Genomic DNA, 19,217 nt, shown 5'->3' with positions numbered 1-19,217 from the left:
CTCTTAAACTTCTCTAAAATTTGTTCTTTGTAGTCTTTTGTTGTAATTGTTAAAATAAATGAGATAATGAACAAAGAACTTTAGTCTATCCTTCACTCACCCTGTACAACAAATTCGTACTACGTTTATGTACCGCTACCCACTCCATAAACTTGGGAAATAATTAAAATTTCATACCTTTTATTCCGCATTTTTTCTTCAATTTCTTCCCAAATATTGTCCTTCTCAATTGATTATGATAATTGGGATCTCCAATATCATATATCTCTTTATAACTTTGTATAATTAAAATGAACGTTTCATCATCCATGATAAAACAATAATTAAATTACAAGTACTAAACAAACTCAAACGAAACAAAACGGCTCTTGATTAAACGTAACCTAAATGCCAATTAGTAATACATTAATCGTAGAATCCTTCATCCGAAGACACCCGAAATAGATTTCGAAAATGACCGAAAACAGAGATAGTTTCCGCAGACCACCGCGCACTAGGGCACGCGAAGCGCGCCGAAGAGAATTTCCTCGCTTTGGATTCCAGGTTCGCAACGAACGGCGCTTCGGCGCGCGGTGCAAGCGGTTGCTTCGCTTGAGTCAGCGGACGTGCATTATATAACACAAATTTAATCCGTTGCACGGTTTTTCGCCGCGCTTCGCCGCGCCGCGCTGCGCATAAGTGCGCGATATGCTTAATTAGCTGGGATAATTTTCTTTTCTTTGTACTGTTCCGTTCCTTTTGAAGACTATTCAAAAGAATGATTAATTAAACTGAACGAAAAAAGTTTCTAGATAATTACAGTAAATTTGCTGTTAAAAAAATCTTCATTTAATTGTTGCACGTGTTAGGAATAAACTCTTATTAATGACAATATTATTGTTTTAAAAGAAAATTAATTATTGTTACTTAATGTTTTTAAATTTTAAATTTTGTCTCAATACTCTAGAAAGAAACCCAAAGAAAATTTTTGTTAATTAACTTTTTTTTCTTTCTATATCCCATTTTCCTTTTTGGTTAATTAACAATTAACATTTTAATTAGAGGTTTTTATTTCCTTTTACACATTTTTTCCAACTCCTCATTCATTAAGCAGGGCTCCATTGAAGCAGACTGAATTTTAAAACCCTTAAAAATGTGAAAAAAAGAATCAAAAATCACAAACGTGCGGCATGATTGAAAATTATATTTAATTTTCTATATTTTTTAGCTTTAAAACGTCTTGTAATTTACGATTTCATTTTGGTGTTTATATACAGGGTGGTCGAAACTGTATTCCGGAAACTTCGGCAGCATATTCTGCAGATAAAAAAAAGTGAAAAAGTTCGTATAAATGTATGTCCAAAAATGCTTAGTTTCGGAGATACAGGGTGTAGAAGTTTCATTTTAAATTCGATTTTTTTTCAAATAATTTCTGAATTAACCTCAATATTTGGTTGAAAATTGGTGTCTGGGAGTTTTTTGACTTGAGAAAATTGTTTTTGATGTCAATATGACTCCTATTTGTAGAGGACGCCGCCTGCATGTATTTTAACTGTTTTGAAGAGTAATAACTTTTCGTCTGTACCGGTATAAAGCCCGTGAGTGATGGAATATACATTTCCGTGATTTTTTATTTAAAAAATGTTTCTTGGTAAAACTCGCTACGGGCGACCGTTCTCAAGATATTTAGACTGGAAATAGTCAATACATGTCATTATTGTCAAAAAAATAAACACATTAAGTATGGATAATTTCGATTCTAAATATCTCGAGAAGCACTACTCGTAGCGATTTTTACCAAGAGGCCTTTTTTACGTAAAAAACGTCATAAATGTATATTTTTTTACTCAGTAGGTTTATACAGGTACGGACAAAAATTTATTAATCTTTAAACCAGTTAAGCAATATGTAGGTGGCGCCCTCTGCAAGTAGGGGTCGTAGGGACATCAAAATCAAATTTCTCATGTCAAAGAACCCCCAGACACCAATTTTCATCCAAATATTGACGTTACTTCATAAATTATTTGGAAAAAATCGAAATAAACATGAAACTTCTACACCCTGTATCTCCGAAACTAAGCATTTTAGGACATACATTTATACGAACTTTTTTACTTATTTTTATCTGCAGAATATGCTGCCGAAATTTCCGGAATACATTCGGTCCACCCTGTAAACATTATACAGGGTTGACAGACATTAACTTTGTATGTAGTCATTTTTTGTGTACCTTTAAAATAAATATTTCTCCAGTATTTTTGTTTATCTCGAACCTGCTATTCTCTGGAGTGTCCACGTCTATTCCTTGTCCAGTCAGGAAGTAGACGATGTTTTTGAGCCGATCTGTATCTGCATCCGTTGCTGCCACCTGTAAAAAATAAAAAAAAATTGAAAAAAATTGAACTTCTAAGATTAATGAACGGAAGTCCCTTGAATTCCTCACTTCCGGGGCGGCGGTGAGAAAATAATCCCTATTTACAGTGGTCAAGCTTTGTAAAACTAGCGGGACAAAAAGACGTGTAAAAGACCCACTTGGGAGTAAAAAATTTCAGGCACAAAATGTTCATTTTTACTCCGAATAGAACACGCTATTTTTTCCAAAAGTCTCAACGACACTTTTTTCTGTTTAATAATATATTTTTTTACTTTTGTGCAAAAATTAAGGGTGTATTCCGTTGCTTACCTTGGTTATGGTTTTATGTTCCGTTTCTATCGGTTTCCCGAAAGTTTTCTTATTACGGAACACGGTTCCTGTGAAAAATTCGGTTATAACTGTCACTGAACTAATCAGCGCGAGAAGGGGTTTTTTCTGGTTTTGTTTGTCAATCAATGTCATTTATGTGAGAGAAATCAAGCAAATATTGGAAGTTCGAGTGAAATTCTCATTTAATTTCTGAAATTTGTAATTATTTTGTATTTACATCCAAAATCAATGGAGGTAGGCAGTAAAGGTAAATAAATTTCATTAGCTAAATAGAATGACTTTTTAGGAACATTTAAACTTATCATGCAGCCATTGTTTCTTAAAGTCAGGAACATTTAAAGAAAACATGAAAAACAAGACAACAAGTAATCGTGAATGTTTTGTAAGCTATAAAAATATAAATATTGATTAGATTTGTTTATTTATTGTTGATCTCTTTTAATATTGGACCTGCAAATCTTCACTTGAGCTGTCTAACGAGTTTAACAGTTTATTAATAAAGTACTTTTCAATATTAAACTCCATTGAAAAGAAGAAGCAAACGTAAAAGCAGAGAATAGGTACATTAAAAATGCATGAAAGATAAATTTTATAATAGAGGAATTGACATTTAGAGAACGTCAACATTTGACGTTTCAATTATTTTACCAAACCGTTCCGTATCAAACCGATATTTTTCAGAAACTGCTCTTTACCGTAGTTTACCGGTCTGGTATTGCAACGGAATACCAAGGATACTATAGAGATAAGGATAGTTCGATTCCTATCTTCCTGTACTGTCAGTTTTTTTTACGTTTTCTAGGGACAGAGTTGAAGTTCGCGCTAAAGATTTTAGACAATGACAGTTATTTTTGCGTTTAACGGAGGAGCGCACAGTGCGGCGGAAGATAAATCTAGCGGGACAAAACCGTTTGGTTAGAAATAAGCCAAAAATGGTTTGTCATATAAATTCTTTGTATTTCGATACATTTTTATCAACCAACCATATAATATCGCTCCTGAGATTTGGTCCCGCTAGAATAACCATCCGCCGTTGGTCCCTACGTGACGTAAGCATCCAGGGTGACTACGATAGCGGCGATTTGACGCGATCGAACAGTCCTTTAGAATATATACAGTCATTGACGGAATACAGCCTAAAACTTTTGTGACGTTTGAAAAAAAAACAGTGTGTGCATATTTCAAGCGAATTAGCCATTAAATTGAAGGATTTGAAGGATATATTTGAAAAAGTGACATATTATTATAATACTGTTTTAATATAAATATTATTTTCAAATTATTTCTGTAATCTGTACATTTTCTGTTTCCACAATAGCCTGCAAATTTTGTTTCAAAAAAAAAATCATTTCAAACTTTTGTCCAGCTTTATATTTTGATTTCAACTCGCTGTTTATCTGTCGGTCACGGTAAAATCGAAAATCCCCTCATCTGGGTTCGGCTTTACGCCACAGCTCATGCCGTCAGCTTTTATTAGCCGAGGATCTATCTTTTTTCCTCTTTTTTTTCACCCTCAAACGGAGGGATGACCGTGTAACGTCTGGTGTGAATTATTAAGAACAGGACAGCTTGCTAAAATAGACTTTTATCAAATTCAATCCGTTTGTTTCTGCGTGTCGTTGTTTGTGTTTTATTGTCATTTTTCCTTTTTTTATTATATCAAATTTTTTTTTTTATTTTTATTAGTTTTATATTGTTTTATTTTAGTTTCTGTTTTATCTCATTCTCTTTCTCCGACATTTATCGATTTATCGAATAATCGAATTATCGAATTATCGAATTATCGAATTATCGAATTATCGAATTATCGAATTATCGAATTATCGAATTATCGAATTATCGAATTATCGATTTATCGATTAATCCATTTATTTATTTATTCATTTATCGATTTATCGATTTATCGATTTATCGATTTATCGATTTATCGATTTAGCGATTTAGCGATTTACCGATTTATCGATTTATCAATTTATCAATTTATCGATTTATTCATTTATTTATTTATCGATTTATCGATTTATCGATTTACCGATTTATCGAATTATCGATTTATCCATTTATTTATTTATTCATTTATCGATTTATCGAGTTATCGATTTATCGAGTTATTGATTTATCGAGTTATCGATTTATCGAGTTATCGATTTATCAATTTATCGATTTATCGATTTATCGAATTATCGATTTATCCATTTATTTATTTATTCATTTATCGAGTTATCGATTTATCGAGTTATCGATTTATCAATTTATCGATTTATCGATTTATCCATTTATCCATTTATTTATTTATCGATTTATCGATTTATCGAGTTATCGATTTATCGATTTATCGATTTATCGATTTATCGATTTATCGATTTATCCATTTATTCATTTATTTATTTATCGATTTATGGATTTATCGATTTATGGATTTATCGATTTATCGATTTATCGATTTATCGATTTATCGATTTATCGATTTATCGATTTATCGATTTATCCATTTATCTATTTATCGAATTATCGATTTATCCATTTATTTATTTATTCATTTATCGATTTATCGATTTATCGATTTATCGATTTATCGATTTATCGATTTATCGATTTATCGATTTATCGATTTATCGATTTATCGATTATCGATTTATCGATTATCGATTTATCGATTTATCGATTTATCGATTTATCGATTTATTGATTTGGGAATCTGGGAATGGGATTTGGGAATTATGGATTTACTGGGAATTATTAATTGGTAATCTTTTACAAATATTTAAACAGTTTTTTTATTTAAGCGAATTTTATCAAATAAGCGAACTGTATCGCTAATATTAGTATCTGTACTCTTTGTAAATTTACTACATCTTTAAAAATAATCTAAAAGGTCAAAAACTAAAAAAATAATAATATACCGGGCCATATAAAAAATACAACTTAGATATTTTTTATTTGTTTGGGACACTCTGTACCTTTTAAAAATAATTTCGAATCGTACCTTTAGTAGTCCTCTAACGATTTAATCACTCAAAATTTCTAAAAATATAAACGTGTGGCAAATTATAAATATAATTTGCATAATTTTACAAAATATGAGACACTTTTTTTTAATTTTGTTTCATTATTTTTTGCTCTTTTCTAATTTGTATTTAAATTGATCAAAGCGTATATACACTACCCGAAAAAAAAGCACATTTTACATTTAATTAAACAATGTAAATATTTCAATATAAATGCAAAAACATCTACAATTGGACATGCATATTTTTTTATCCTAGTTCACATTATCCACTCCAAAAAATAAAAGCGCTTGCATTGACTCATTTGTTTATTTACAGTCCACATTACTAAATTATATTTCTTGTCATAACAAATATATTTTGCTCTTCGCTTCGTGGAAAATAATTGGAATACGTAAAAGTACAATCGATGTAGAGAAGTTTTTGAATGTTTTATAACGTTTCAGTCAAGAGCAGAACACGTTTTCATTTTCCACACGAATCATTTAGCTTTGTATTAATTTATCAAATTATAAATTGACGTTAATAAATAAATGACGTTGTGCAATGAATTTGTTATCGTTCTGGAAAGCAAATAACAATTTAATTATCTTTTATTTCGTAGATTTAACTTGTTAAATCATTAAAACTAAAAAAAATCCGTCTTTATTTGTTTTAACTTTAACTTGATTTACTTAAGGATATTTTCCATGAAAACTTACAAGGTATAAACATGCAGAACCAATGGAAGGAAGCAGCGCACAATAAACGCAATGGAGAAGAATTGTAAACTCAGTTAACAACGACAAACAAAAAGTAATGAGGCAACAAAATAATGAGATTTTTGGATGTTCGGAGTGCGGAAGAGAGATAACATCACGTATCGGGCTTTTCCAGAGACTGGTATGTATCTGCATCACAGGTGCCATGAGAACGTCATTCTAGACCTAACACCACTGCACATAACATTGTCGTCGGTAGTTATGCCAATGCGACAATGATTAGAATGGTCATTGACGGAAACATTACTGGGAGAATTTTCAGGTCGGGGGCTTGGAATAACCTCAAAAAGAAAATTCCACTTCTGCAACTCCCAGTAGATGACATTTCAAGAATTTACAACTTTGAGAAACACCTCACTCTAGTATTGAGTAATAAAAAGGATTGGAAGAAAAAGAAACGCTTACTCAGCATATAAAAGACCATACCGTCACGTGGTATACTGATACTTCCAAAACCATGGCAGGGACAGGGATAGGAGTATTTGGGCCGAAAACTAAATATTCCGAACCAATAAGCATCTACCCCAGTATCCTACAGGCAGAAATTTACGCTATCGAAAGATGCGTACAATTTATCTTAAATAGGAACTATCGAAAACAGGAAATTGCCATCCTATCCGATAGTCAAGCAGCACTTAACACGATCAACTCAGTAACCATCAATTCGAAGTTGGTCAAAGAATGTCTAGAAAAGCTCAACAAATGAGGCAAAGAAAATAAATTCCTCCTACTCTGGGTGCCTGCTAACCAAGGGATAGAAGGCAATGAAAAAGCAAATGATCTAGCTAGAAAAGGAGCGGACATTCCACTAACTATAAAAACTATAGAAAACCGTTCTGTTTTCCAAACGGGAACCAACTGAAAGCGGAACTGAAGAATCTGGAAGACTCCATCAGTAACTTGGAATGGGTGTCCTCCAACGGTCTAAGACACTTGAAAAAGTTCCTCAGAACTTACGACCGAGAAAAATGAAAGGTTTTCCTTGATTTAAGTAAAAACAATCTTCGGATTGTTTCTAACAGGACACTGTCTCCTCAACGAACACCTCAGTAGGCTGAAGCTGAGAAACAACGGCGAATGCAGATTTTGTAGGGAACATGGGGAAACACCAGAACACCTTATCACTGAGTGCGCCGAGACGACGATCATTCGTGCCATGAACTTTGGTACGTCTGATGTCGAGGTTGGAGAGCTGGCCTCTGTGGAGCCGTCTCAGATACTGGTTTTTGTTAAAGCCCTGAGACTGTATGATGAGTTATAACTCGTTATAACTCAAGAAAGGGGAACACACAATAGATCTATAAGGTCGCGGTGATTAACTCCCAACCTAAACATTCTACATTCTTCATCGGGCTTTTCAGCCACAGAACAGCTCATGAAAGAAAACCTCTTGCGTAACTATCTTCTGATGTATGTCAAATACTCGTCAGCGAGTAATGGCAGTAGTAGTAGTAGTCTCCTTCATGAACATCTCAGTAGACTGAAGCTAAAAAACAACGGAGAATGCAGATTCTGTGGGGAAATTGAGATAATTTTGTCTAGGGTCTTTTCAGAGTAAAGTAAATAAATAAAAACAATAAAATTCCAAAATTATTTTAGTTCTAACTCTGAATCATTGTCACCACAAAGAATTACTAAATTATATTTAGTATTCCTTAGGTCTTAGTTATTTTTATTTCATTGCTATATAAAAAAACCTGCAAAATACACTTTTATGTTTCCATTTAAATCCTCTCTGGCGCAATTAAGAGACGTAAACATAAATTTTAGCTCTCTAGGTTCGCCAATATCGATAATGGTCCCTATTTTTTTTATCTATCGCTGATCAATGGCTAAACTGAGACCAAATAAATCATGCAACAGTATCCAGACCGCCTAAATAAGTGATGTGCGTTTGGATTTATAAACCTACATGAAAAAATAGTACAAACTGTTTATATAACAATATTTTATTTATTGTGATTTTTATTGTGGGAGAAGTAGAAAAAAACTTCAAGATATGAAATGAAAATTGAAAAGCAGCAGGAAACGACGGAATAACAGTTGAAATATACTTAAGTACGCCGCTAGGAGAACTTGGGAAATCCTAACAAATATTATATAGTCTTCTTAGACCAGCTGTCTCAGGAGAGAACATAGGTAAGCAGTTTCAATGGGCTGGATACCTGGCAAGAAGGATTGACAACAGCTGGACTAGAACAATTACAGCAGGTACCCACGAGGAACTTACAGACATAGAAGAAGACCAAACCTGAGATAGAACCATGATATAAGAAAATTAGCAGGGATGACTTGGGCCTAGTTTGCTATTCACTACACTACAATGGGAAATAGTTGAATAACCCAAAAAGATAATAATGATTGTGATTTTATTTAAAAGAAATTTATTCAAATATGTGTATTTTCAGAAGCTTTAAAGGAGAATAACAATTAACAGGGATTAAGCTAAACAAACAAAAGAAATTTCGGGTTAAATGGGATCAAAGAACACGAATTTGCTTCCTGAAGTTTTTAGAACTCAATTACTTGAAGTACACAAACAAACAAACAAACAACTTTACTGCTCATACAGACTTTGCTCCATGTTTGATTGTGGAAAACTTACGAAACTGCGTAAAGAAAACAAACAAAGCAGTAAACAGTAAAATAAAAAATGCACTAAAAGATGTTTTTTTCTCTTAAAAACTTTAATAGAACATTAAGCAGGGATTCGAACAATTTAAAAAAGGTGTTACGTTTAATTTAAAGCGAATTTGTAATGGTTTATGTTCTAAGGGCACTTTTTTAAACGAGAGTGACTTTAGAAATGTAAAAAACTTTAATTATGTAAAGGGTTTGAAAGAAACAAAGCTAGAGTAGGGTTGTTAATAAAAATAGAATTAACTTAAAAGTGGCTTTGAAATGTTTTTTGTAACAAGAAGTCTTTAGAGACTATAAAAATTAATCAAAAGGTCTGTTTTTTACAGAGTTCTGCTAGATTAAAATACATTGGAATAAATGTATATACCGTGCTGGCAATTGTTACTTTTGGGTGGGTATTTACATGTGTGGAAGTAAATCGCATAAGGATCTTCTAATAGCGCGACCACTATCGAACACCCACTCAATTCCACTTATTTTTACCAAAAATGCAAGTGTTTCTAGCTTGCACTTAAAAAAATTCAAGCTATAGGGAAAATTACAACGATTCGTTAATAAATAAACAAATTAAGTATCACGAGACGTAATTAAATCGTGAAGCTGAACGCATGACGTACACCTTTCCCTAGAAGTTTAAGTACTCACAGAGGTACTGATTGGGTCGACCGGTCAACTGCGACAAATCTGCTATATCCCCTTCCACGTCTCTTGGCGATGTGCACAGTTTCTCGGTTTATTTCATACGTTTGGCAACGTGTTTTCTGTCCTGTCTTTGTTCAGTACATTATAAACGCATTATACTCTTCTTACATACGGAAATCTCGACCCAAGACTAACCTTTGCCAGCCATGTATAATGATATTGTATATTTATGTATTTTCATGATCTTTCCAACACTTTTAGTAAAATAAATTAGGGTTAAAAAACTTTTAACTTTTCTTTTAATTATACTTAAAAACTTGCGAGGAATGCCATTTTAGTTTTTGATTATTATCTGTCAAGAGAAATTATTGTGGATAGGGATAAATAATATATTAAACGAGTTTTGAAAACTACGTGTTGCACACGAGTTCGACAGTTAGTTGGCTCGAGCCGCAGGCAAGAGCCACAAGTCGAATGAGTGTACAAAGAAATTTTCTATGCTAAACAATTTGCAAAACGCCAATTTCAGATCGAGTTTTTCGTGTGTCAAACTGCATTTTCTAAGGTAGTCGCAGAAAAAACATATTGTTTTATAAGGTTTCTTTATGGATACAACTGATTACCACAAGCTGTTAAAAATATAAATAATAATAAAAATAACAATAAATAATTATTAATATATAATAAGGTTTTAAATAAGTTCTACGGGACATTATTTAATAAATAATTTTATTAATAACTGTAATTCTGGTTTCGAACAACACGAAAATATAAATATCTATTTTTAATCAATTCGAGTCGTTGAATTTTCAGTAAATTAACTATTCATTTAATAATAGCAAAAAGCAGACCGAATAAATAGCATCTTTTTCAAACATAAACATCCATTTTTAATCAGTTCCTATTTCTGTTATATCCGTTCTGTTTCCAGTGGATTAAACAATTAAAAATTCAGTAATTACAGTGAAAAAGAATAATAAATGCTCAACAATATCCAGAGAACAAAAATCGTAGCAATGGGAATAATGTTTTTACGGTTATCCTTTCAAAAAACGTTTATAATCCGTTTTCCTTTCAGATTTATAGTTCAAATTGAAACCGTTTTCACAATTTGGATAGTTCCGATACACGTTTTCTTTTTTAAAATACCCATTTCATGTTATTGTATATTTTTATTGGATATTAATGGGTTACATGGTTACAATTTCTGTTCTATACAAGGTAATCAAAAATTAAGTGAATCAATTGAATGTTTTTTTTGTTGATTATGTATTTTTATAATATATTTGAGAGTTACTGCACAGATAAACTTACATATACTAAGGGCTGGCAAAGGTTAGTCTTGGGTCGAGATTTCCGTATGTAAGAAGAGTACAATGCGTTTATAATGTTCCGAACAAAGAGAGGACAGTAAACACGTTGCCAAACGTATGAAATAAACCGAAAAACTGTGCACATCGCTAAGAGACGTGGAAGGGGATATAGCAGATTTGTCGCAGTTGATCGGTCGACCCAATCAATACCTCAGTCAGTACTGAGGAAGTTCTAGGGAAAGGTGTACGTCATGCGTTCAGCTTCACGATTTAATTACGTCTCGTGATACTTGATTTGTTTATTTATTAACGAGTCGTTGTAATTTTCCCTATAGCTTGAATTTTTTTAAGTGCAAGCTAGAAACACTTGCATTTTTGGTAAAAATAAGTGGAATTGAGTAAGTGTTCGATTAGTGGTCGCGCTATTAGAACTCAGAATTCAAAAATCGATATCTCGAAATCTATTAGAAATAATAGATTGTAGTTTTTTTAAGAACTTTGTTAATATTTCTGCTGTATTTTCTTTGTAGACAGTATGTGAAAATCTTTATCAATAAAAAAATTACACGATTGCTGAAAATTGCTATGCTCTAAAAGTAAATTGATGGATTGTTTACAATTTTTGAATGGAAAAAACGACCGAAAATCGAATTTTTCTTATCTAAACATATTGTAAAATATCCGATCTCGAAAATAAAAAAAGTTTCAATATCTAAAGTGGTTCTTGAGTTATGGCCTGTTATGTATTAAAAAGTTGAGTTTTTGAATTATCGCGAATACTGACGTTTTCTCGTTATAAAAAAATGATACCCTGACGATATCCTTATAATTCCATTTCAGATGCTCAGAAACATTACTTTTTTTGTACCTTTATAGAATATTTTGAACGGAAAAACGGTAGTAATGGCACTTTATGTCCTTAAGTGCTGTTAAAAAGGTGAGTTTTGATGATATCACTAATCAACTGAATATTTTTTTAAATAAAATTACGTATTTACCTTTAATATTGATCTAGGCAGATCCTTGTCTTGTTCCTCTGTTATCTGTATCTTGTAGGACAGTTTCTCGAAGACAGGTGGATGGTCGTTGACATCTCTGACGTGTATAATGACAGTTGTAGAGTTTCTGCCTAGCTTGTCCATCGCTTCCAGACGTAGTTCATACTGTAACACAAAAAAATAAAATATAATAAATAAGATTTGTATGATTAAATATAAACAATATTTCTCTTTTGTTAATCAACTTTCTATAACTGATTTTGTTCGTAATTTTACCCGAATTGGTTTCGATACCTGGACAATTTTGGGATTCGATTAGATTTCTACATTAGCCATTGTTTGATAAAAGTTGGGATTGTACGGTTTACCCCTACGTATAAAAGGCATTAGAGCGGTACTGTGTTTAAATTTCATTTTAATGAAATTTGCTTGCGCTGGAACAAAATTGAACAGAAAGTAATACAAAATATGAACAAACGTATTTTACAGAGCTACTTGAAATTGAATTAGGGGTGTGTGTTATAATATAAAGGCTCATTACAATGTAATTAGTTTTGTTCTTTATTGCATTAGTTGTATTCAGTATTAGTATTTACTTTTTTATGTAGATATTTTCTGTTCTAATTATTTATTAGATACATCCAAAGAAAAGCTACTCCATTATTTGAAATGGTTGAATAAATGGTTAAAACCACAATTATTTGATTTTTTGTTAAAAATACACCTATTAAGGTTTTCAAAATTGGTTCAAGCATTTATTTCAAAGAAATTTTAACATGAAACTGGAAAATTGTACGGCACACGTGAACTTGAACATTTAATTCTAGGAAAATTAAATTCAAAATTTAATTTTGGACCAGTATACGCTGTTTTTAATATGTTCTGCAAAGAGCTGGGGAGTTTGCCACTCAAAAAATTAAAAGGTTTAAAATTAAATAATATTTGCAGAGATGTGTTATATGCAATTTAATTTAAATAAAAATAAATAAATAAATAAATAAATGCCTTTATTGTCTAAAAATTTTAGAATTTGTAGACGAAGGTAAAGTAAACAAACGAAAGAGAATACAAAACAAGTATACAAATTACATTGTCAGTCTTATTGTTTAAAAAAAAACAAAAACAATATTCAAAAATATTTAGTAAGTTTATAGTAAATATGGTAATAGCAAATATTAGACCAGCGTTTACAAGATCAAATTCGATTATCAAAATATAAGTCATTTACGGCGTAGAAAGACTTGTCTAGTAAATAAGATTTCAATGCTTTGCGAAATGAAGAAAATGATGTTATGGATTTGATTTCAAATGGCAGGTGATTGTGCATTTTTTTCGAGTTGTATAATATTGAACTTTTAACTAACTCTGAGCGTGGGGTAGGTAGATAAAGATCTTGCTCCGCGTTCCTGAGTGGATAAGTGTGAGATGGCCTTTCTTGAGAAGCTGATACATGCTTACGTATTAGGCAAACGGATTCAAATATAAATAAGGAAGGAAGAGTTAATATTTTTATTTTTTTAAAAAAGTCCTGGCAATGAGTTCTGCTGTTTAGTCCCAGTGAATATCGAACAGCTCTCTTCTGGAGCTTGAAAATGCGGTCAAATTGAGTCGCACAACACGTACCACAGAATGAAAGGGCATATCTGAGGTGCGATTTAAAAAGTGCATAATAAACAGTTCTAGTCACTGACAAGTTAAACTCCTTAGAAGCAGATCTTAATGCAGAACAGGTAGAGCTTAATTTTTTCGACAAACCGTCGATATGCATGTCTCATTTCGGAGAATTGTGTAGTAATAAACGTGTAGTATATTTTTTAATTGTACCTGGTTCTTTTATAAACAGCTTAAGTATTTCTTTATTTCAGTATTTCTACTTATATTCAGTAACACATATACCGATCTGGTCATTGAAACTACGCGGTCCGGATTTTAACGTGTAAGACAGTGATGTAGACAGCTTAATGGACAATTAAATGTATTAAAAAAAGATAAAAGTCGAGTTTTACTCTTAACCATTTTACTACAGCTTTAATAGATTATATTATATTTATTTCAGTAATATACATGAAAGTTTTTAAAATAATTATTTTTTTTCTACACACTTGAAAACTGGCAAGACTATATGCCGCTTTTTATTTTGTCTGTCTATGTGTCAACAGGTCATTTAGATTTGTCTCTGTTGAATATATTAAAATACAGACCACGCATATGAAGTGGCCAGGGTGGTATATTTTAGTCTTCCTGATAATAATGTTGCATTAAATCGGTGCAATTATCTCTGCAAATTTGGAAATGCAGGTAGGAATTCATATATTAAATATCTGGCAACACCGAGCTGGTCTGGTTAGTTATGTATGGTTTGGCTAGATATTTGAAATATATGTGGAATATTAAAGGTAAATAAGGGGGAATAATCTTAAATTTAATGATTTTTCTGTCTTAAAATTAGGTGTTAGAAAAAAACCTTGGTACGACATTCTCGGAGAGTATGGATATAGTAAACTTATTTAGGTAGTTGATTTTATGTATTTTTTTGAAAGAGATACAAAATAGCTCAAAAGATATATAGAAAAATAAATTAAATGCCTTATATGTGTTTTCTTTAGCATATTTTCATTTTATTCTGGATCTTTTTTATAATCGTATTTGTATTTTTTTCCGAGAAAAAAAAACACATAATTTGATACGTGCTCAAGTTTTATTGAGATAGAGGTTTAAGATTACGATTCCCTAAAGGTTTCCAAAGTGCCTTAGATGAGATTTTGGTGTGTGGTTACAAGAGAGAAAAGCAGAAACGATAGCAGAAAGTTCTATCTGATTTTATATTTATTTTCCTTTAAATATGTTTACAAAACAAGATTTTTTTGGTAAGATTTTTTGTAATTAAACCAAATAATTTGTGAAGTAACGTCCATATTTGGATAAAAATTGGTGTCTGGGAGGAGCTTTTTGACATGAAAAATTTGATTTTCATGTCAATATGACTCCTATTTGTAGTGGGCGTCACCTACATGTGTTTTAACTGTTATGAAGTGTAATAACTTTTCTTGTCCGTACCTGTATAAAACTACTAAGTGAAAAATATACATTTCCGAGACTTTTTACGTAAAAAATGTCTCTTGGTAAAAATCGCTACGAGCAACCGTTGTTAAGATATTTAGACAAAAATTAAACACGTTGAGTAGATAGTTATTTGACGGAAACAACTGAAAAAATTGGGGAAATTTTTTTTTTAAATTATTCATAAATTTTTCGAAAAAATGATGATAAAACAGTTTCTGTTGAACTTTTGGCACAAGGTCTAATAACTATTTAGTTAACATGTTTAATTTATGTCAATGATGACAGGGTATTGATAATTTCGATTCCAAATATCTCGAGAACCATTAGTCGCAGCGATTTTTACCAAGAGACCTTTTTTACGTAGAAAAAGTCGTAAATGTATATTTTCTTACTCAGTAGTTTTATACAGTTACGAACAAAAAGTTATTACCTTTCAAAACAGTTAAAACAATGTAGGTGGCGCCCCCTACAAATAAGAGTCATATTGACATGAAAATCAAATTCCTCATGTCAAAAAACTCCCATACACCAATTTTTATCCAAATATTGACGTTACTTCATAAATTATTTGGAAAAAATCGAAACAAAAATGAAAATTCTACATCCTGTATCTCCTAAACTAAACATTTTATGAGATATATTTATACGAACTTTTTTATTTATTTTCATCTGCAGAATATGCTGCCGAAGTTTCAGGAATACAGTTCGGACCCTCCCCTGTATATTTTTAAATTACTCAAGTAAACTCATAAAAGTATAGAGAGATACAAAAACATTTTATTTTCTATCAAATTATATGTAATTTAATGGCTGATTTAAATGCTGTTGAAGTGCTAGCTGCAGGATTCGAACACACAACCTCTATTGGTATGTTAGAGCTGTATCTCTACGCCTACAGGGCCTCACCCTGTAGATATTTAACTAAATTAAGATGTAGAAAAGGATTTTCGGAGGGTCTTTACCTTTTTTATATTCTCGTAATCCAATTTGGCTGCAACAAAGATCTCGCCGCTTGTCTCGTTCACCGCAAAAGCGTTGCCTAGGTTACCGCTTGTGATCTCGTATCGTATAGACGACGCTGGAATAAAAAAAAATAAATAAATATATATGAGAAGAGAATATATTTCGAAAAAACATTGTAGAAATTCAGTTAAGAAAGAGAATAAGGGAGATATAAGATAGTACGAACGTTTTCAACAGTATTGTGTTTGTTTTTTTTTCTTCTGGGAAATGGCATTAAAGGTTATTTTGTTGAATAGGAGTTTCTTTTTCTTTTTTGAGATGTTTATTTAATACTAGCGTGGACTTCGTTCGCGTCGAATTAATCATTTGTAATGGTGATGATAAAGCACAGCAAGAATTACCATTAACATACAAACTGGATAAAATTTCCTCACGTTTATGTCATCATGAGAAAAAACAATATGGCGATATTATTATATAACTTGGTAATATTTGAGAGGTAGTTTCATCTCGTTGGAATTTGACTTACGTCAAGCAGTTTAAGCAGAATCGTGGTTGATCAATTACGCAACTTTTTGGAACACCCTGTATGATTTGTTAAAAAATTTCAAAATATGTAAAAAAAATAAATTATGCTTGTCCAAGCGTTTTCCCGAAAGACTAACCGTTTTTTAAATAACAAATATTGGAATATTTGAGTTTTTTTCAGCCTGTATGCCAAAATTGAGCTTCTTACGTTGAGTGGTTTGAGCAGGATCGTGATTAATCAGTGAGTTAGTCACTTAAGGATTTTATATATTGGTATAGATTGTATTGCTTGTAAATACTTTAGATAATATAAAGTATCGATAAACAACACAATGTACTGTATATGAAGCGGTACAATGTATGTCAAGCTTAAAATATATTATGCAGAACAATTAACTGATACTCTACCGATTTGAAATTCAAAATAAAATGCTTTAACCTCAAAAATAAAAGGACGTGACGTTAAATAATGCATTTAAAGAGGCTCCCGAGCCAAGAATTGGATTACGGGAGAGGAATTTAAATTTTTTCCTGAAAAATGCCGGAGAAGAATTAAATTTTTGACGTTTAATTTGCCTTTTGTGTCGTCCTTATTAAAATAATAAAAAAAATTAAACGTAAAGTTTCTTTGTAAAAGTTACTCAAATTTTAATTATCTATAGTATTAGTCCAGTAGAGTTTAAAAATTATTTAGAAACATAAAAAAGGTCCCCTAGAATGTAGAATGTAGAATGTGGAATGTAGAATGTAGAATGTAGAATGTAGAATGTAGAATGTAGAATGTAGAATGTAGAATGTAGAATGTATGATGTAGAACGTAGAATGTAGAATGTAGAATGTAGAATGTAGAATGTAGAATGTAGAATGTAGAATGTAGAATGTAGAATGTAGAATGTAGAATGTAGAATGTAGAATGTAGAATGTAGGGTGTAGAATGTAGAGTGTAGAATGTAGAATGTAGAATGTAGAATGTAGAATGTAGAATGTAGAATGTAGAATGTAGAGTGTAGAGTGTAGAATGTAGAATGTAGAGTGTAGAGTGTAGAATGTAGAATGTAGAATGTAGAATGTAGGATGTATGATGTAGAACGTAGAATGTAGAATGTAGAATGTAGAATGTAGAATGTAGAATGTAGAATGTAGAATGTAGAAAGTAGAATGTAGAATGTAGAATGTAGAATGTAGAATGTAGAATGTAGAATGTAGAATGTAGAATGTAGGGTGTAGAATGTAGAGTGTAGAATGTAGAATGTAGAATGTAGAATGTAGAATGTAGAATGTAGAATGTAGAATGTAGAATGTAGAGTGTAGAGTGTAGAATGTAGAATGTAGAGTGTAGAGTGTAGAATGTAGAATGTAGAATGTAGAATGTAGAATGTAGGATGTATGATGTAGAATGTAGAATGTAGAATGTAGAATGTAGAATGTAGAATGTAGAATGTAGAATGTAGAATGTAGAATGTATTATGTAGAATGTAGAATGTATTATGTAGAATGTAGAATGTAGAATGTAGAATGTAGAATGTAGAATGTAGAATGTAGAATGTAGAATGTATTATGTAGAATGTAGAATGTAGAATGTAGAATGTAGAATGTAGAATGTAGAATGTAGAATGTAGAATGTAGAATGTAGAAAAAGAATTTTTAAAAATGGAAGCAATTAAAAAACGTGCGAAAAGAAATAAAGTTTTTCACCTATCCTCGATGTTAAAGTATCATTTAATCTACCCTTGCTGCTAAAATACTATTTTATCTACTATTTTTGATAGATATAAGACAATTTTAACACTTGCTATGGAAAAAATAAATTAATTAGTTTTTGATTATCTATAGTATGTTTATATAAAAAATGAGTATTGATTGACGAGAGAACAAAATGATTCAGGTCAATTTTTCAATTGGAAAACAAGCTATACAGATCGTTTGTGGCAATACCTCTAAAAATAGGATAAAGCTACAACCAAAATACAAGCTCTGCTCATTTCGAAAGCTTTTAATTAAAGCAGAGTGCGGCTGTTTACCTCCAATTTGCAAGTAGCCTTTTTTAATTTGCTGCAATTCAAATTGTTTAAAATTGTTTGTTTTATTTTTGTACACTGCAGGGAGACTAGAACTGTGCATTTTAAGTTTTAAAAGCAATAAAATAAAATAATTAATTTTATTTTATTGCTTCTAAGTTTTCACTAATGTTTTGGTAATAAACAATATTTTTAACTTTCTAGCAAGTCTCCATCTTTTTGATTCTTTTTTGATTATATTTATTGAATGAACAATAGATAATTAAACACAAATATCATATGGCTGGGCTTTTGACAAGCTAACGGGTGAAACTATCAAATTATTCTATTAACTGACTGGTCTCCCTCGTATATTCACACACAGTTATAATTATATTATCTTTTGACGTGTCTGAATTGATTTTAATTACACCATTATTGATATATGTATTCATTTGACGCTAGTTTGGATATTGTTCTGTATATACATACTGCATTTAACTCAATTTGTGATATATTGTGCGCTTTAGGTATACATATAACATAAAATTGACAGGTTGTCTCTATTTTATGCTGTGAATAATTTCAGTTTAAAAGTAATCTAAATATAATCGTTTAACT

At 31.3% G+C, this 19,217-nt stretch overlaps 1 pseudogene; it reads right to left on the bottom strand.

Annotated features, from left to right (window-relative positions):
• The window catches only part of LOC115885378, a 126,801-nt pseudogene that overhangs the window by 25,558 nt on the left and 82,026 nt on the right, over positions 1-19,217 (bottom strand).

Source organism: Sitophilus oryzae, unplaced genomic scaffold (assembly GCF_002938485.1).
Source record: "Sitophilus oryzae breed Bouriz unplaced genomic scaffold, Soryzae_2.0 scaffold_381_pilon_pilon, whole genome shotgun sequence".
Lineage (NCBI taxonomy): Eukaryota > Metazoa > Arthropoda > Insecta > Coleoptera > Curculionidae > Sitophilus > Sitophilus oryzae.
The sequence above is the reverse complement of the archived record's forward strand: the minus strand, read 5'-3'. Positions and strand labels throughout refer to the sequence as shown.